Raw genomic sequence first — 21,773 nt, forward strand, 5'->3', positions numbered from 1 at the left:
CGGGCTCCATGCTTGCCATGGTATGGCTTGCCTGGGTAACCCAGGAAAAAAGGCATGAAATGATTGTCTGCAGTTGCTTTCGTGGAGGGAAGGGAGACTGACTACATGTACTCAAAAACACCTCTGACAATGTTTTTGCTCCATCAGGCATTTGGAGCTTAACCCAGAATTCCAATGGGCAGCGGAGACTGCGGGGACTGTGGAATAGCTACCCACAGTGCAACACTCCATAAGTCGATGCTACCCATGGTATTGAGGATACACTCCACTGACTTAATGAGCTTAATGGGGACATACACAATCGACTATATAAAATCGCTTTCATAGATTCATAGATACTAAGGTCAGAAGGGACTATTATGATCATCTAGTCCGACCTCCTGCACAACGCAGGCCACAGAATCGCACCCACCCACTTCTGCAAAAAACCTCTCACCTATGTCTGAGCTACTGAAGTCCTCAAATCGTGGTTTAAAGACTTCAAGGAGCAGAGAATCCTCCAGCAAGTGACCTGTGCCCCATGCTACAGAGGAAGGCGAAAAACTTCCAGGTCCTCTTCCAATCTGCCCTGGAGGAAAATTCCTTCCCGACCCCAAATATGGCGATCAGCTAAACCCTGAGCATATGGGCAAGATTCACTGGCCAGATACTACAGAAAATTCTTTCCTGGGTAACTCAGATCCCACCCCATCTAACATCCCATTACAGGCCATTAGGCCTATTTACCATGAATATTTAAAGATCAATTAATTTCCAAAATCATGTTATCCCACCATACCATCTCCTCCATAAACTTATCAAGTTTAATCTTAAAGCCAGATAGATCTTTTGCCCCCACTGCTTCCCTGAGAAGGCTATACCAAAACTTCACTCCTCTGATGGTTAGAAACCTTCTTCTAATTCCTAGTCTAAACTTCCCAATGACCAGTTTATATCCATTTGTTCTTGTGTCCACATTGGTACTGAGCTTAAATAATTCCTCTCCCTCTCCGGTATTTCTCCCTCTGATATATTTATACAGAGCAATCATATCTCCCCTCAACCTTCTTTTAGTTAGGCTAAACAAGCCAAGCTACTTGAGTCTCCTTTCATAAGACAGGTTTTCCATTCCTCGGATCATCCTAGTAGCCCTTCTCTGTACCTGTTCCAGTTTGAATTCATCCTTCTTAAACATGGGAGACCAGGACTGCACACAGTATTCCAGGTGAGGTCTCACCAGTGCCTTGTATAACGGTACTAATACCTCCTTATCCCTACTGGAAATACCTCTCTTGATGCATCCCAAGACCTCATTAGCTTTTTTCACGGCCATATCACATTGTGATCACAGACATGAGGGTCGCTATCTTAAAGCAAAAAAACTTCAAATCCAGACTCCAGCGAGAAACTGCTGAATTGGAATTCATTTGCAAATTGGATACTATTAATTTGGGCTTGAATAGAGACTGGGAGTGGCTAAGTCATTATGCAAGGTAGCCTATCTCCCCTTGTTTTTTTCCTACAAACCCCCCCCCCCCAAGACGTTCTGGTTAAACTTGGATTATTGCTGTGCACATTGTAAGATGAGCTATTGCCAGCAGGAGAGTGAGTTTGTGTGTGTGGTTTTTGGAGGGGGGTGGTGGGGGGGGGGTGAGAAAACCTGGATTAGTGCTGGAAATGACCCACCTTGATTATCATGTGCATTATAAAGAGAGGTTTCAAAGAGGGATGGGCTATTACCAGCAGGAGAGTGAGTTTGTATGTGTGTCTGTGGGGGGGGGGAAGGGTGAGAAAACCTGGATTTGTGCTGGAAATGGCCCTCCTTGATGATCACTTTAGATAAGCTGTTACCAGCAGGACAGTGGGGTGGGAGGAAGTTTTGTTTCATGGTCTCTGTGTGTATATAATGTCTTCTGCAGTTTCCACGATATGCTATGCATCCGATGAAGTGAGCTGTAGCTCACGAAAGCTCATGCTCAAATAAACTGGTTAGTCTCTAAGGTGCCAAAAGTACTCCAGTTTACAAGGTCATCCAGATCCTCCTGTGTGATATCCCGGTCCTTCTCTAAATTGGCAATACCTCCCAACTTTGTATCATCTGCCAACTTTATTAGCACACTCCCACTTTTTGTGCTGAGGTCAATAATAAAAAGATTAAATAAGATTGGTCCCAAAACTGATCCTTGAGGAACTCCACTGGTAACCTCCCTCCAGCCTGACAGTTCACCTTTCAGTAGCACCCGTTGTAGTCTCCCCTATAACCAATTCCTTATCCACCTTGCAATTTTCATATTGATCCCCATCTTTTCCAATTTAGCTAATAATTCCCCATGTGGCATAGTATCAAACGCCTTACTGAAATCTAGGTAAATTAGATCCACTGTGTTTCCTTTGTCTAAAAAAATCTGTTACTTTCATAAAGAAGGAGATCAGGTTGGTTTGGCACGATCTACCTTTTGTAAAACCATGTTGAATTTTGGCCCATTTACCATTGACTTCAATGTTTTTAACTACTTTCTCCTTCAAAATTTTTTCCAAGACCTTATATACTACAGATGTCAAACTAACAGGCCTGTAGTTACCCGGATCACTTTTTTTCCCTTTCTTAAAAATAGGAACTATGTTAGCAATTCTCCAATCATACGGCACAACCCCAGAGTTTACAGATTCATTAAAAATTCTTGCTAATGGGCTTGCAATTTCATGTACCAATTCCTTTAATATTCTTGGTTGAAGATTATCTGGGCCCCCCGATTTAGTCCCATTAAAATGTTTGAGTTTTGCTTCTACCTCAGATATGGTAATATCTACCTCCATATCCTCATTCCCATTTGTCATGCTACCATTATCCCTAAGATCCTCTTTAGCCTTATTAAAGACTGAGGCAAAGTATTTGTTTAGATATTGGGCCATGCCTAGATTATCCTTGACCTCCACTCCATCATCAGTGTTTAGCGGTCCCACTTCTTCTTTCTTTGTTTTCTTCTTATTTATATGGCTATAGAACCTTTTACTATTGGTTTTAATTCCCTTTGCAAGGCCCAACCCTACTTGACTTTTAGCCTGTCTCACTTTATCCCTACATGTTCTGACCTCAATAAGGTAGCTTCCCTTGCTGATCCCTCCCTTCGTCCACTCCCTGTATGCTTTCTGCTTTTTCTTAATCACCTCTCTGAGATGCTTGCTCATCCAGCTTGGTCTACAACTCCTGCCTATGATTTTTTTCCCCTTTCTTGTGATGCAGGCTTCCGATAGCTTCTGCAGCTTTGATTTAAAGTAATCCCAGGCCTCCTCTGTCTTTTGATCCAAAAGTTCTTCAGTCCAATCCACTTCCCTAACCAATTTCCTTAATTTTTGAAAGTCAGCCCTTTTGAAATCAAAAACCCTAGTTGCAGATTTATTTTAATTAATCCTTCCGTTCAGTTTGAACTGAATTAGCTCATGATCATTTGAGCCAAGATTATCCCCTACAACCATTTCTTCTATGAGGTCCTCACTACTCACCAAAACCAAATCTAAAATGGCATTCCCTCTAGTTGGTTCAGCAACTACTTGCTGAAGGAATCCATCAGCTATCGCATCTAGGAAAATCTGACCCCTATTATTATTACTAGCACTCGTCCTCCAGTCTATATCTGGGAAGTTAAAGTCTCCCATGATCATGCAGTTTCCATTAGTATTTACTTTATTAAAAACATTAAAAAGGGCTCTATCCATATCCAGATTAGATCCCGGCGGTCTATAGCACACCCCAAGCACTATTCCAGGGGAGGCTTTAATAGTTTTCTTCCCCAATGTACTTTTTGCCCAGATGGACTCTGTCTTATCCATTCCATAGCTTTTTATTTCGTCACATTCTACCTCATCATTGATATACAATGCTACTCCACTACCTTTACCTTTATTTCGGTCTTTCCTAAACAGCACATACCCTTCAATACCTGTAGTCCAGTCATGACTACTATTTCACCATGTTTCTGTTATCCCTATAATATCTGGTTTCACTTCCTGCACCAGAAGCTCTAGTTCCTCCATTTTGTTACCTAGGCTCCTCGCATTGGTGTACAAACATCTTAATTTTTGCTGTTTGGCCTCGCTCACATTCTGTACCCTATTAGGCACGGTCATTCTACAGCCAGTATAACTGGTATCCACACTGTCCTTCCTCCTTATATACATTCTCCTACCCACAGCTGTATCCTTTCTTACTTTGTTTTCTCAATGCTAAAATCCAGCGTGGAGATTACCTGGACATCTCCCAACCATCTCCTCCAAATTGCTAGTTTAAAGCTCTTTTAATCAGTTGTGCCAGCCTCCATCCTAGAAGTCTATTTCCTTCCCTACTCAGATGAAGTCCATCCCGAGAGAACTGTCCTCTGTCCATGAATGCCTCCCAGTGGCCATACATCCCAAAGCCCTCCTTATAGCACCACTGCCTAAACCATCTGTTGATAGTCATAATCTTGTCACACCTTTGTTGCCCTTCTCTAGGAACAGGCAGAATCCCACTAAAGATTACCTGAGCCTCAATTTCCTTAAGTGTCTTCCCCTGCCTAGCATAGTGTCCCTTAACACTTTCCAGCGAGAATCTAGTCGTATCATTTGTTCCCACATGAAAGATAATTAGGAGATTCTTTCCTGCTCCCTTTAGGATCCTTTTCAACCTCAGGTCTACATCCCGTATCTTAGTACCTGGAAGACAGCATACCCTTCTATTCTCTGGATCAGCTCTGGTTACAGGCCTGTCTATTCTTCTCAGTAAAGAGTCCCCGATCACATAGACCTCCCTTTTCCTGGTGACGGTGCTATTCTCCAGTCTATCTCCTGTTCCCTCTGGCTTTCTGAAGATCGACTTCTATAAAATCGGCCTAATTTCATAATGTAGACATACCCATAGTTATTTGTAATCAGAAGAGTTGGTTGGGATTTTTTTCTAGTCAGTTCACCAGTTTTGATGAAACTTTGGTCTGGAATGTTTCCAAGGTCCAGGATGAAATTTCTATTGGAGAAAGAAAAAGTAACAAGCCAGAATAGCCCAGCGGTTAGGGCACTCACTGGGGATGTGGGAGATCCAGGTTCAAGTGTTTACTGTGAATCAGGCAGAGTCCTATCACTGAACTATTGGCTATTTGGAAGGGGGAGGGAATGTCAGATTTTTTTCCCCACAAAAAATTTCAAAATGACTCATTTTCATTACAATGTAGATTGAAAACAAATTTCAAAATCTCAAAGATTGTAGCAAAATTAATTTCTTATTTTCTAGGAAGTCCTAGCAGTTAGTGGTGCGCTGTGCTATTTGCTGTGATATTTAGGTCTGAAGCAAGCAAATTAAAGCCCAACAAGGCCCCACAGGAACACTGTGCCCATAAAGGATTAAATAAAATATTATATATTTGTATTTCTCTAAAAAAATATTGCAATTTAATATACTCACAACAGTCAGACCACATTCAGAAACTTGAACCTCAATCCTTGTGAAACGTCAAGGTTGGTGTGAGGCATTTGATTTGGATCCTTGAATCCAAGCCCACCCTTCTGCTTTGGGTTCTATGTTAAATCCAAAACCAGAAGGGAGTTATTTTATGACCCTCTTTCAGATGCAACTGAAATCCTATGACAACAGCTTACAATATATTGGTACCACTGATTCCTAACCTGACTGTTATCCTTGATTCAGTCTTGGAACCTGACCTTAAAGCTAGTACAAATCCAGGTGTGAACATCACCGTTTTAAACTTTTTTCATAATACTGTAGTGAATATAATATTTTGCATTACTGTATATAATGCCATGCATCTTAAAGCACTTTAAAATTATGCATATATATGTCTAACACAGTGCATCCAACTCTGAGTTAGTACTTAGCAGCAGTTTAACAGAGTACAGAAATGCGATCAGGTTTAAAGGTATCCTATAGTTCCTAGAGATTCATATTCAATACTGGTGCTGTATTTCAGAACAGGAAACTGATTATCATCTGGAATATGTAGAGGGGTTTTTTTGTTGTTATTTTACTATCGACTAATTGTGAGACAAAGAGATTCTTGTGTATCACATGGTGCACAACCTGATCACTGTAGTTTATTGTAAAAATACAGTTTAAAATTACGTTAGGAGTAATTTGACACTATTAGTAACTTACAGGAAGCAATCTTTGTAATGTAACACCTACTGAAAATAAACTCACTTACTCTTACAGCTGTTATTTGCATGGTTGCCACACCTGAAATACTATTCCAGTTAATGCCAGACATCATCTTGCTTCAAAAGAACAATATACTAAGGGTAAAAAGATGTTAATATCCAAATATTAGCGATAATGCCTATGCTAATGTATACAAATCAAAACCTCATTTGAATATTCATTTTGCTACACTGTTGCTATTTACAGTATTCTATTGAACATTTTCTGACTTCTTAAAAAAGAAAATTATTAAAAAGACAAGACACAAACTAAAGTAACAACATGATGCCAGAAAAAGTTTATCTAGAAAATGCTAGAATACCTACTTCATTGCCAGCCAATTTTTTCTCATTGTTCTTTAAAACAAGTGTTGCAATACAGTATGAGCCATCATCATCAAACAAGTCCTTTAGGTAATACTGGAATTTAAAGACATTTTCTCTCTATGAAAATAGTAGAGAGCAATCACATATATTTTTTTTCCTTTAGAGTGCTGTATATAGTACATAATTGTTGTTCCTCACAATGATTGGCACTAATTATATATCATCACTCCTGGAAGGAGGCATGCCTTTCAACTGTCTCTAATTTGGCTCAAAAATACTCCTTGTTCCTCCTCCATCCGATGTCTGCAATTTATAAAGTAGAAAATAATGTCAAACGTTGAAGTAACAGTTGTGGGGTTTCCTTTTCCAAGTCCCCCCTCACACACACACACACACACGTAGTCACCTAAATGCACAGTCCTAATTGCTCCTTTTCAGAAACTGTTCCTTCACATTTTATGAATATTATCCCTGATGTCTGCTTGACAGATACTAGAGAGAAATATGGAATACTGCTAAACTACATATGAGCTGAGTCTTTGTTTGTGCAGGATAACTATCTGGCAAATGGGCTGAATATATATTGGTGGTTTCAACTATATCTAAACAAGTATATTGACAACAGCACTATGCTGCTGTTAAACTTGTATCAGTCACTTACTCTATAATTTTCTGTGCTGAATGTCTCAATTACCGGAGATTCTGTTTTGCTCCTTAATGATCTGACTTTTGCAAATTCATGGACATGGACTTGCAGCCACAGAATCACCAGTCTTGCTCTCTAATCCACTAATAAAAAAAATAAACCAGGTAGAAAAAACTTAGTTGATATAAAACAGGAAATGTAGTTTACCTCTGGTTACATTAGCATTATTCACAGAAACAAACAAATACAATGGGACCCTGATCTTGAATGGGTCTGTTAAGCACTACTGCAGTACAAACAATATGTAATAAATAAATAATAATAATAATGAGCAAATGAGCACTTATAATTAATGTTATTTATTGTATTATTTTGAAATACAATCAAAAGGAGGATGCATAATATATTACAGCAATTACTTAGTTGAACTGCTGACACCTTAATCAAATTCTGCACGGAATAATAACTCACAGTAGTTTCTCAGTTTCCTTCCTGATTTGCCTGAATCTCACAATGTCTTATAACATATTACAGTAACAAAGATGGACAAAATGTTGTTTCCTTTGGAAAAAAATGGTGAAATTTGAAAGTGACTCCAGAATGACAGACCACATGGATGATGAGTATCTAAAGTACTTACATGGGCTCCATTACCATCATATCTGTGCACCTCAATTTTTTTTTAATTAAGGCAAAGTTACAATGAAATGTTAACAAGTTACGTCATGCATTACTTATCATTCAGGATCAAGTTAATATTCAAAGAACCTCGCTAAAGATTCTGGCTTGCAGTCTGTGGAGCCTTCCTCTTCTGAATATGGTCAAATGTGACCACATTTCTAAATACCTATACTCTTTTTGGTGCTTCTCCATTCCATAACAAGGACAGTCCATGTTTTACTCTAACACAGTTCCATAGGAAGAGAAGTCACATTTTTCCAGTAATGTGCAATACAAAATGTTGCTGCTAACTTAAAAAAAAAGAAATTAATTTATCATTCTGTTTGAAATCTAGATCCTTTACTTGATCATTAAGTAAGCAGGCCAAGGAATGTCTGGAAAGGTGGTATTACGTCATAAAAATGAATCATTTAATAATTTCCTCCCAAAACCATCTAATCCCTGGATACAACCACCATATGTGCAAGTATGTTCCCTTTTCCCCACAATGCCTCCCCCAGACTGCCTCACGTAGTAGAAAAATATGATGGATCTTAACTGAACTCAGATGGCATTGATACAGTAATTTATAAAAAAAATTTGTTATGAACTACACAAACTGAAGATGTATATCCCCTTTCCAATATAGAGACCAACTCACTTGCCCAACTCAATTTCTTTTTTCCAGATCCATCTCCCATCTTTCATATGGGTTATTTTCTTATCAGCCAAATTGTATAAATCTGAAAAATTAAACTTGTTGTTCCAGCTTGCTTCTGGCTCAACTCCTCAAATGTGATTAAAGGACTAGACAGAGCAGTTTTGTGTCTAGATTTCACAATAAAATGTTTGACTTGTAAATATTAAAAATACAGGATCCTTATCATATTTACATTATTACATGTTTGTTGGCATGATTTTAAATCAGGATCCAGGAAGAGCTGACCAAACTGAGTAATCTCAGTCCTTACCCATAACAAATAATCACTTTTACGTTTCCCAGGGATAAATTCCTGATTATTAATTAAAGTAACTAAGGGAGAAGGCTTAACATGATTTTTTTTTAAATGTCCAAAGCTGCTAAAGTGATCTGCATGAATGAGGGGTATTTTATTTTTGGTGATCTAAACATCTTTTTAACCCTTACAATTACTTTTTTGGGGGGTGGGGTGCGGGGGAAGCTATATTTGAGATCCAGGTTTATTTGAGTTTTACCCAGTGTGTGGATCATCTAGTGATAACCCAGTTGATCACATCTTTTAATTGTGATGAACAATAATAAGCTAAATTAGGGAGTGGCAGTTCATCCCAATTTGTGGGATTATACAAACATTTGTTTTGGGTCAAATGATGCACTTTATTTGATCCAAAGCAAAACGTTTCCATTTCAGGAGCAAGCACGAGCAGGAGCACGCAAGAGGGGAGGGCTCCTGCCACATACTGAGAAAGAGGGACGATCAGTGAGTTATCTCAAGTCCCTTTACACAAATGCAAGAAGCCTGGGAAACAAGCAGGGGGAACTGGAAGTCCTGGCATAGTCAAGGAATTATGATGTGATCGGAATAACAGAGACTTGGTGGGATAACTTACATGACTAGAGTACTATCATGGATGGATATAAACTGTTCAGGAAGGACGGGCAGGGCAGAAAAGGTTGGGGAGTTGCATTGTATGTAAGGGAGCAGTATGACTGCTCAGAGCTCAAGTTTGAAACTGCAGAAAAACCCGAGTCTCTCTGGATTAAGTTTAGAAGTGTGAGCAACAAGGGTGACGTCGTGGTGGGACTCTGCTATAGACCACCGGACCAGAGGGATGAGGTGGATGAGGCTTTCTTCTGGCAACTCACGGAAGTTACTAGATCGCAGGCCCTGGTTCTCATGGGAGACTTCAATCACCCTGATATTTGCTGGGAGAGCAAGACAGACAATCCAGGAACTTTGGAAAGTGTACGGGACAATTTCCTGGTGCAAGTGCTGGAGGAACCAACTAGGGGCAGAGCTCTTCTTGACCTGCTGCTCACAAACCGGGAAGAATTAGTAGGGGAAGCAAAAGTGGATGGGAACCTGGGAGGCAGTGACCATGAGATGGTGGAGTTCAGGATCCTGACACAAAGAAGAAAGGAGAGCAGCAGAATACGGACCCTGGATTTCAGAAAAGCAGACTTTGACTCCCTCAGGGAACTGATGGGAAGGATTCCCTGGGAGAATAACATGAGGGGGAAAGGAGTCCAGGAGAGCTGGCTGTATTTTAAAGAATCCTTATTGAGGTTACAGAGACAAACCATCCCAATGTGTAGAAAGAATAGTAAATACGGCAGGCGACCAGCTTGGCTTAACAGTGAAATCCTTGCTGATCTTAAACACAAAAAAGAAGCTTACAAGAAGTGGAAGATTGGACAAATGACTAGGGAAGAGTATAAAAATATTGCTCAGACATGCAGGAGTGAAATCAGGAAGGCCAAATCACACCTGGAGTTGCAGCTAGCAAGAGATGTTAAGAGTAACAAGAAGGGTTTCTTCAGGTATGTTAGCAACAAGAAGAAAGTCAAGGAAAGTGTTGGCCCCTTACTGAAAGAGCAAGGCAACCTAGTGACAGGGGATGTGGAAAAAGCTAATGTACTCAATGCTTTTTTTGCCTCTGTCTTCACGAACAAGGTCAGCTCCCAGATTACTGCACTGGGCAGCACAGCATGGGGAGGAGGTGACCAGCCCTCTGTGGAGTAAGAAGTGGTTCGGGACTATTTAGAAAAGCTGGACGAGCACAAGTCCATGGGACCAGATGCGCTGTGTCCGAGAGTGCTAAAGGAGTTGGCAGATGTGATTGCAGAGCCATTGGCCATTATCTTTGAAAACTTATGGCGATCGGGGGAAGACCCGGACAACTGGAAAAAGGCTAATGTAGTGCCCGTCTTTAAAAAAGGGAAGAAGGAGGACCCTGGGAACTACAGGCCAGTCAGCCTCACCTCAGTCCCTGGAAAAATCATGGAGCAGGTCCTCAAGGAATCAATTCTGAAGCACTTAGAGGAGAGGAAAGTGATCAGGAACAGTCAGCATGGATTCACCAAGGGCAAGTCATGCCTGACTAATCTAATTGCCTTCTATGATGAGATAACTAGCTCTGTGGATGAGGGGAAAGCAGTGGACGTGTTGTTCCTTGACTTTAGCAAAGCTTTTGACATGGTTTCCCACAATATTCATGCCAGCAAGTTAAAGAAGTATGGGCTGGATGAATGGACTATAAGGTGGATAGAAAGTTGGCTAGATTGTCGGGCTCAACGGGTAGTGATCAATGGCTCCATGTCTAGTTGGCAGCCGGTATCAAGTGGAGTGCCCCAAGGGTCGGTCCTCGGGCCGGTTTTGTTCAATATCTTCATAAATGATCTGGAGGATGGTATGGATTGCACCCTCAGCAAGTTTGCATATGACACTAAACTGGGAGGAGAGTAGATATGCTGGAGGGTAGGGATAGAATACAGAGGGACCTAGACAAATTAGAGGATTGGGCCAAAAGAAATCTGATGTGGTTCAACAAGGACAAGTGCAGAGTCCTGCACTTAGGATGGAAGAATCCCATGCACCGCTACAGACTAGGGACCGAATGGCTCAGCAGCTGTTCGGCAGAAAAGGACCTAGGGATTGCAGTGGACGAGAAGCTGGATATGAGTCAACAGTGTGCAGTTGTTGCCAAGGTGGCCAATGGCATTTTGGGCTGTATAAGTAGGAGCATTGCTAGCAGATTGAGGGACGTGATTGTTCCTGTCTATTCAACATTGGTAAGGCCTCATCTGGAGTAGTGTGTCCAGTTTTGGGCCCTACACTACAGGAAGGATGTGGAAAAATTGGAAAACATCCAGCGGAAGGCAACAAAAATGATTAGGGGACTGGAACACATGACTTATGAGGAGAGGCTGAGGGAACTGGGATTTTTCATCTGCAGAAGAGAAGAATGAGGGGGGATTTGATAGCTGCTTTCCACTACCTGAAAGGGGGTTCCAAAGAGGATGGATCTAGACTGTTCTCAGTGGTAGCAGATGACAGAACAAGGAGTAATGGTCTCAAGTTGCAGTGCGGGAGGTTTAGGTTGGATATTAGGAAGAACTTTTTCACTCGGAGGGTGGTGAAACACTGGAATGTGTTACCTAGGGAGGTGGTAGAATCTCCTTCCTTAGAAGTTTTTAAGGTCAGGCTTGACAAAGCCCTGGCTGAGATGATTTAGTTGGGGATTGGTCCTGCTTTGAGCAAGGGGTTGGACTAGATGACCTCCTGAGGTCCCTTCCAACCCTGCTATTCTATGATTCTATGATTCAGGCTTAAAAAAAAAGGAAAGGAAATTTAGCAATGAAGGGTTAGGTTCAAAAGGTAACTTAGGGGCATTCACAAACTGGTGGTTTGGGTTTGCTACCTCTTTACACCCAATATTCCAGTGGTTAGAGCACTTATGTGAGAGATGTGTATTCAAGTCCTCACTTTGCTTGATGTGGTGCAGGGACTTGAAGTCAAGTCTCCCATCTCACAGAAGAGTGCCCTAACCACTGGACTATAGACTGTTGTGGGATGTGTCTCAGTCTCTCCTGTTGAAGCTGTTCCACCTTGTATAAATAATTAAACATTAACTGGGGCTGAGAACAACAGTGACAATAGTTTAGAGCCTAGTGATTCGGGCACTCACCTGATATATGGGAGACCTGGGTTCAAGTTTTTGTTCCAGAGCACTGGACTACTGGATATAAATGCAGCAATACATCTACTAACCTCATTTTGTGAATGGCATCTAAGTTCCACTGTGACTTGAGCCTGAAAAATTGAATCGTTTCATTTCAGACATGTCAAAATGTCTATTTTTTTCCCCAACCAAAACAATTAGCTGAATTTTACACACATTTGCTAAATGTTTAGGTCTACCCAATTTTCAGTGAAAAAAAAGTTTTAGCTGAATAGTTTCTAATGTACTGTTCTTCAAAACCAATTTAGAACAGCCATACTGGGTCAGACCAATGGTATCTAGCCCAGTGGCCAGTGCCAGATGCTTCAGAGCGAATGAGCACCAAAAGACAATTAGTAAGTGACCCATCCCTGTGACCAAGTCTCAATTTCTGGCAACCAATATCATGGTTTTGGAAAGCCCAGTTCAGGATTTTTGAACACTTAGGACTGGCTACATTGTGTATTTTTTTTCCTTACCCAAACCCTATACACTACCACCTACAGTGATGAGATAGAGTTGGTCACAAAGTGAACATAATTTGAAACTGCATTATAAAAAAACAACCTCTGCCCATATCATCCGCTGCTCCCTTAAGTAACCAAAGTTCTCTTTCTAGCTGTATCCAGTATTCTGACTGGAGGTAGGATATGACTTCTCACTTATTGGAAGAAGATTTCCTTACAACTCCCCTACCACAGCTTTGCAAATTAGTTCTGCCTCTAGGTAGGCTCATATGTTGTCCTCCAACCTGCTTCACTTCTACAGAACAAGACATGTTCTTTCCTTCTCAGTTTTCAGCCCACTTTTCTTTGTTTTTAGTTGATGCCCTCTTCTGTTGTTGGAGGGGTAACCTCCAGGAAGGGGTTTCCCAGGTTTACCAACAGCAGCAGGTTTTTTTTTTCCAGTAAAGATGAACTCCAAAAGGGCAGACATTTTGCTGAAGCAAAAGACCAGAGACAGGGTTGCCAACTTTCTAATCACACAAAACCGAACACCTCCCCTTCCACAAAGCTCTTCCTCCACTCACCCCATCCCTCCTCCCTCTGTCACTGGCTCTCCCCCACCCTCACTCACTTTCACTGGGCTGGGGCAGGGGATTGGGGTGCAGGAGGGGGTGAGGGCTCCGGCTGGGGCTGTGGGCTCTGGGTTGGGGCCAGAAATGAGGGGTTCAGGGTGCGGGAATGGACTCCAGGCTGGGTCAGGGAGTTGGGGTGTGGGAGGGGGTGAGGACTATGGCTGGGGGTGTGGGCTCTAGGGTGGAGCCAGGGATGAGGGGTTTGGGATACAAGGGGGGCTCAGGGTTGGGGCAAGAGGTTAGGGTGTGGGAGGGGGTGCAGGCTCCAGCTAGGGGTGCAGGGTCTGGGGTGGGGCCAGGTATGAGGGGTTTGGGGTGCACAGGGGGCTCCGGGCTGGAGCCAAGGGGTTCAAAGTGCAGGAGGGGGCTTAGAGCTGGGCAGGTGGTTAGGGTGCAGATTCTGGGAGAAAGTTGGGTTGGGGTGCCACCTGGGGCAGGGGGGTTGGGATGCAGGGTGCAGGCTCCAGCCGAACAGCGCTTACCTCAGGCGGCTCCCAGTCAGCAGCACAGCGGGACTACGGCAGGCTCCCTGCCTACCCCAGCTCCGCTCAGCTTCCGGAAGCAGCTGCCATGTCACATTGGGAGCTGTGGGGGCAGTGCTGGAGGGTGGGTGTAGCATGTGGATCTTCCCTGATTTCCCCTCCACCTATGGGATGGACATGCTGGCTACTTCCAGGAGCTGTGCAGAGGCAGGAAGCCTGCCTTAGCCCCACTGCGCCGCCAACCAGACTTTTAACGGCTGAACGGAGCCGCCAGGGTCCCTTTTCGACTGGGCGTTTTGGTCGCAAACTGGATGCCTGGCAACCCTATGGGAGCCCCTTTCTCATAAAGTTTCTGTTCCACTAAGAATCATCTCCTGCAATAGTCGTTTAAACTGAAAGAATGGAATTCACAATCAAACTTATGGATCCAGCTGTGTGGAAGTCAACAGGGTTACATTTGCTTACATCAGGTCTCAGTTTGGAGCAATCTCTAAAAAGGCATTGCTACTATAAGATTAAATTTATGAGAAAATATTTAATGCAAACACATTGAATGACTTTTTAATTATTAGCTATTAAATATTTAAGCATAATCACGTAGCATTTGGATTTTATTATTCTCACTGTGTTCTTACAAAACGTAATACAAATTTCCAGGTAAGAGGGGGAGTATGCATAATAACTTGCAACCATTCATAGCATGCTACTACTGATAATTTTACTATTGCTATATACTTAACAAATACAATGACTTTTTCAGAACTAATGTTTTCTTGGGATTCTTACAGGGAATGTAATTTGGCTTTTGCTCTTAATTCTTTCTTTTTTCACAGATCGACACTGTAGCAATAGTTACTGTAAAAAATAACAAAGAGGACTTAATCCAGCTCTCAGATATGCTGCTGCTAATTATTATTTTATAAACAAAGAATTGCCATGCCTTCCTACACATCCCTAGGAACTGATCACTCAAGATATGCATCATGTGCACCTGAGACCTGGCTTGAGCCAAAGGATCCATTTGAAATCAACACAAATCAAGAAATTCAGAATTAAAACTGAAACTTTAGGCCAGATCCAGCCAGTCGTAACTACTAGCTGAGGAGTGCACAGTGCAACTCAAGAAGGGTAGAGCACATGAAAATGAAATATCCTTTTTCTGGGTAAGGACAGTCAACCTGAAAATTTTCAAATGATAAAGGTCTGCCAAGTCTGAGCTATGTGGGATCACACAAATTTACTTAATATAGCCCACAACTGGGTCTGATTACATCAATAGATTCTAGCAAGAAAAGGAGTACTGTATAATTTAGATAATTAAATACAGACCTCTGTATGGGTGAGGGTTAAAATGAACTACATTCCATCTACTACCTAAAGGAAAGCATGGGGCATTGAATGATCAACACCATGAAGGTGATAGATAGCAATATAGAATACTCATACTACAATAAGGATGATAGTTGACAGGAAAGCATCATAGAACAAGCACATTATTCATACAGATCTTTGGTGCTTGTTATACATTCATGTTCTTAGATAGGTACTGCACATTTATGGCAAAATTTCCCCTTTTATTATTGTGATTATTAAACTAGTGATAAATTTTAGTCTGGATTATGCCCAGTTTCTCTTTTAAAAACAATAATTGTTCATGCCACTAGCTGGCTTATGCGAAAGTTGGTTTATCTGCAGTTTATATGTTATATACACTTTTAACAACAGCTACTGAATTACTTTATAGAATGTAATTGCACAGTGCTTCAGGAGAGAATGCATTTAGAACTTGTATAATAAAAATAAATGGCAAGAGTTACTGTGACTATGCTCAGTTAAACATAATTTCCCCCCCTCCCCAAGTTCCACAAGCAATTAGACTAAGCTATTTGTAAACTGATGTTGGATGGGAGTTACTGAGAGACAAAAACAATCTTTACCAGTTTAAGTTCTTTTTTTTTTTTACATAGCTGCATAATTTACTAAATATGCTCCTTAGGCTAAGAGCTTGTATGTTGAGTTTCAGTTAGGAGTGATTTTATAACTATATATATAACCTAGTTGCAAAACCCTTGGGAAACTGATTTTATAAAATGTGTCTTACTATAGTGAATCTATTATCAGATGCTTTTATTACTGATTTATGTATTGTCCCCCCAAAATTATTACAAAAATCCCCAATTAACTTCTTACTATATATATATTATATACACAAATGCACATTGAAGCTTGCCTGTGAATAGTAGGATACTGGAGTTGCAAATGTTTTTCTGTAGGTAGATGATCTCAGCTCTTAAACCTGCCTGTTTCCTATTAGAAAAAAAAAAAAGCAACCTCATCTGTGATTGCACACTGTTTTTTTAACTGAGTTTCTTTACTGAATACAGAAATTTATGTACATTCTGTACTGTCATGCCCCATATTTAAATGAGGTCATCTCTGAGTCCTTGCTTGTTCCCTGGGACAGGTTTCTCCAGACAAATCTATAGGTTTGTGAATAAAAGTAATATTTAGTTCACTACAGAAGCTTAAACACCACAGCCATTTTTAAGGTTCATACCTAACAGAAATGTGCTGGCCTTGTACTTACTTCAGTTGAGAAAACAAGGAGCTATGCTTGTTTTCAGAAACTAAGACCTGATCCTTTTCCCATTCAAATCAGAAACCAAACTCCCATAGTCATTAGTAATGCAGGATCCAGCTATAAACGTCTCACAGAAGAGAAGGCAAATAGCTGAAAGCATCCTGTTTCATAAATGACTTGATGGCCCTGTTATTTTTCCTACATTAATGATCCCGTGATCATTTCAAGGTATTATATCTTGTGAACCAGCAGGGATAGAATGTAATGATATCCGCCACTGGAAAGTGCTGAATTCTAGATTTCCAAGGTATGTTGTCAGCGCTTTCCAGCTTTGGTAGTCTGTGATATCAGAACTTAAAAATGCATTATTAGGATCATACTATTGTTTATCCTCTACCTGTAAAGAAGAAGGCTGGCCAGTGACACAGCCAAAGTTCCCTCACAAGGAATGTCCTAAAACAATGTGCACAGTAATACATTTACAGACAGGGAAAGCATGCAAGTACAAAACATGCAGCAAACCCAGCAGCATTAAAAACAAGCAGTTCCATATTGCAAACACAGCATATCATGTACCACGTCATGTTTTGCCCAGAGAGAGCATTCTTGTTTGAGGATGTTCTGCCTTCAGCATAAAGGTACTTAAACAGAGTTTCACCATAAATCTTATTATCAACATTCTTAATTGGAAATTTGTGCAATGCCTAACATAGTTAGACCTTGATCTGGATGTAGCCTCTAGGAACTGCCGCAATATTAAATAATAATATAATAAAATAATGAGCGTTCTTTCATGAGTTGCCTCCAAAACAGAACTTTCCCAGTATAGATCACCTGGTCTGAATCATCTGATTTAATGATAATGTAATTGTATTTAATTTTTTTTAACTATAACCTTTGAATACTCTTTCTGCCTTTCTTCTTTTCAGCACAACGTTTTACATTCAGACAAAGCTGCTTGTTTTCCGGAAATAGTCAAATATCATTGCAAGTTTTTGCTCTGTGATGGGTGCCGGGTAACTTTGTCATAACATTACATACTTAATTTGTATTGCATGAATTTTAAAAGGTTTAGTTAGACATTAAGCCATTTAATTAAAAATGGAATTAACATCTTATTTTAGAAATCTCTGTCAAGGACATATTTTGTATGGTATATTAAACCTTTCCTCTCAGGAGTGCCTTCTTTGTGAGTTCCAACGGACTATTACACACCTACATACAGGAGAAATAAGTGATTTTTCCCCCTGCTCTTGCATATCTGTAGATCTAAGAGATTTAGTTCTCTTTACCCTCTGCTGTTTAATATAAGCAAAGCTGTGAGTAACATAAACCATAGATCCAAGTTTCAGTTTATGGGAGCTTCTATCTGTGAGTTTTACTTTTGAGTTTCAGATTTGAAAACAAAGGCACAGTTGCTCTCAGAATTCCCAGGCACTGAGAGTGCATAATGCACCATCCCTTTGGTTGGTACAGTTGGCTTTCCTCACTGTGAACCTGGTCATCTTAGCTGGGTCTTGAAGTCAGTAGACTCCCATTGACACTAAATGAGCATTTGAACAGGCCTTGGATCATACAAAGGGGGTAAGATTATGACCTAGCCTCTGCCCAGCCCTTCCTTGTTTTTTTTAGGTGATTTCTGTAACCAGAAAACATAAGGACTGTGATTATGGCTTGCTCTTGAACAGCAGGTATGTACAAGGAAAGCAAAACATTATTTTCCTCTTATCTGTCTTTGGACTCCCTAGCAAAGGCCGGTCAGGATCTAGGCCTTACCTTGGAACTTCCTGAGAAATAAAATATGACATAAGCCTTCCTTCCCTTATTCCCTTCAAAACCCGTTACATGAAGCATTCTGGCTGTAATGAAAGCTACTCCCTGTTCTGCATAGTTCAGTCTTTAGGAGCTTGTGGTTTTACCTAAGAGCTCTTTGAGGCACAGATTTCTTTCATTTGTCTGACACATTCTAACTATTGTAAAGAGCCACAGCAACTTAGGCCATGTCTACACTAGCTTCTTTACAATGGCACAGCTGTACCGATGTAGCTGTGCTGCTGTATGATTGCTCGTGTAGCCGCTCTATGCCTGCAGGAGGAGAGCTCTCCCATCAACATAATAAAACCACATCCATGAGCGGCAGTAGCTATGTCAGTGGAAGTAGCTCTCCTGTGCCTTAATGCCATCCATACCGGCGCTTCTGTTGGTGTAACTTATGTCACTCAGGGATGTATTTTTTCACACCTCTGAGTGACATACAATATACCGACAAAAATGGTACTGTAGACATGGCCTTGGAGTGCTATGTAAATAACGATGATGGTGAAAGTTCCAGAAAATATATTCTGAGGAAAACCAGAGTGTTTAAAAGCTTTATAGAATGCATCCAGGTACAGAAAGAGTAAGAAGAAAACACAAAACAGGACATGGATACTTCAGTACCACAGTTCTTCATAATGCAGAAAGGCCAACACTTTCAAATTCTGTTGCCTAACATTGGGCACTTAAATCTATATTTAAGCATCTAAAGAAGTGACCTGGTTTCATGTGGGTTGAGTTCCTGTAAGTCCCATTAAAGTCATTGGCATTAGTGAATTCCTGAAAATCAAACTACTTTAATTTAAATGCATAAATATGGATTTAGAAGCCTAAATGTAAGCACCCATATTTGAAAATATTGACCCATATCTTTCTGGACTTGTCTGAGGCTATTCAATACTACAGTGTGCTCCGATATGTTCTGGCTGACCATTGATTTCTGAGTAAAAGCTAAAGTTCTTGGTTTGATTGCAAGTCCTAAATGAACTTGTCTAGAGCACAACTGTCTCCCAATATGATTCTGTGGCATTTGTTATCAACCAAGATTCTCAAGTGAGTAGTCCTTTGGATTAAATGAAAGAGGATCGGTAGCAGGCTGTATTCTAATTGGGGTCTGACTTTGGAATTCAATCTCCACCTGCCTTGGTCTGCTAGTGCCCAGATTTGATTATCCAAAGGATATACCTAGGCATGTGTAGTGGGGTGCTGGTGCAAAAGCATCTAGTTAGCCCCTGCCCAATCAAGTCCAATCAAGGGAAGCAGATTGGGGCTGAAGGAAAAGGCCTGATGCGAGCCTGAGGATTGGCAACACCTGCTGGCCTGACAAGCCAAGGGCTATAAAGGCTGGGATGGAGCCAGAAGGCAGGGGGCAGTCAGGGAGAAGTCAGTCAGGGAGGGAGCTGGAGGCCTCCTAGCTGAAGGCTCACTCTGCCTGTACAGTTGTATATAGATGGACACTAGTAATGGGACAACCTTAAATAAATAAAGACAACGGTGTTGCACAACCCTGAAGCCTCTCTGAGCCTTAATGGGGAGAGCAAGCAGGCCCCAGGGAGAAGGGCATGTTGTGAACCCTGTTACAGCATGTTTCCAAGGCTTTTTCTAGATGAAGTAGTGGATGTTGGGTAAAGATGTGGGGTACACAGCTGGGGAGATAATTTGACATCATTGGGCTAAACTGTAAAGCATTTAGTAGTTTTTTGTTCTTCTGCTTTGTTTTACACTCTCCTCCATTTTACATTTCCTCATAATTTCAGTTCTAGCATAAACCACTCTAATGAAACTTAGAATTAATATCTCAAGTGCAGTCCCCTGCCTGCACAGAATATCCTGCTCAAAGGCTTTATTTGCTATTGATTCCAATGTGAAATGACTTCACAACTCTTCTCTCCGAAGGTAAACATTTGATACAATTTCAAATCATATGCATAAACTACCCGCTAGCAACATTACACTTCTCACAAATATCATTTGCACTAGCATTGATTTTACTGAGTGTGGCAGGTGTAAAGTAAGTGGTCCTGGTGCAGTAAATCAAACGGAGGGAACTGCTTGTTTTGTGTTTGTCTCTGGTTTGGGTGCTTTTTTGCATTCTCATTATCCACGGCAGTTCCCTAGGTGGTTACTGAGTATTTTCTAACACAGTGAATAAATTAGTTTCATAGGTAACTTATAATATCTTATATGACTAGTTTAAATAATGTAATTTAAAGGCACTTTAATACGTTTGAGTCAGGCGGTGGTAGCAACCACAAACTTACAACTGTTTATAAGGCAGGGATCACCAACCTTTGGCACGCAGCCCACCAGGGTAAGCCCCCTGGCAGGCCGGACCAGTTTCTTTACCTGCTGCATCTGCAGGTTCGGCCAATTGCAGCTGTCACTGGCCACGGTTCGCCGTTCCAGGCCAATGGGGGCTGCGGGAAGTGGCACGGGCCAAGGGATGTGCTGGCCGCTGCCTCCCGCAGACCCCACTGTCATGAAGTGGAGAACCGTAGCCAGTGGGAGCTCTAATCAGCTGAGCCTGCGGACACGGCAAGTAAACAAACTGGCCTGGTCCGCCAGGGGGCTTATCCTGGCGGGCCACTTGCCAAACGTTGTCAAGCCCCGTTGTTAGGATTTTATTACCTCACCCTGATATAACAGAAATCAACCTTTGATAGTAAATGGTAAAGTCCCACATTATTATCACTGTAGAAACTATCAGCTACTTATGGCTAAGAATGGAATTTCTGATTTTCAAGGGAAAAAAATCAATATTCTATTGCTTTTTCTTGTGGCTATAATAACATAGGTTTTTTGTTTGTTTGTTTTTGGAGGGGGGCGTGGCGTTCTGACTGATTTGCAGACCATGTGTGTGCGTGAACACATGTGCACACAAACACATACATAGGTGCACATGCATATTAATCCTAATTGTCTCAGGTTAACTTAAATATATAAAATGACTGTTTAAAATGTATTCATCTGTCAATTCACCAGTTTGGCAACAAGAATTATTTCCAAAAGAAAAGGGATTTGCTTTCCAATTTTCAGATGTCTTGTAGTTTCCTTGCCTTGCATATTAAAAAACCTTTATTTTTTGAGGAGGAAAGAAGTCTTAGGTTTCAGTGGAATGGTTTTAACAACTACATAAACAAGATTGTGTACAAAACCAGAGTCAGTACCTTAGGCAGAGAACTGCTAAACTCCATCAGTCTCCACTGGTATGTCTACATTGCAAAGAAAAACCTGCAGCACCGAGCCTCACAGCCTTGGTCAACTGATGCAGGCTCATAGAGCTAGGGCAGATGGTCTAAAAATAGCAGCATACATGTTCCT

This window comes from Natator depressus, chromosome 1 (genome assembly GCF_965152275.1).
Source record: "Natator depressus isolate rNatDep1 chromosome 1, rNatDep2.hap1, whole genome shotgun sequence".
NCBI lineage: Eukaryota > Metazoa > Chordata > Testudines > Cheloniidae > Natator > Natator depressus.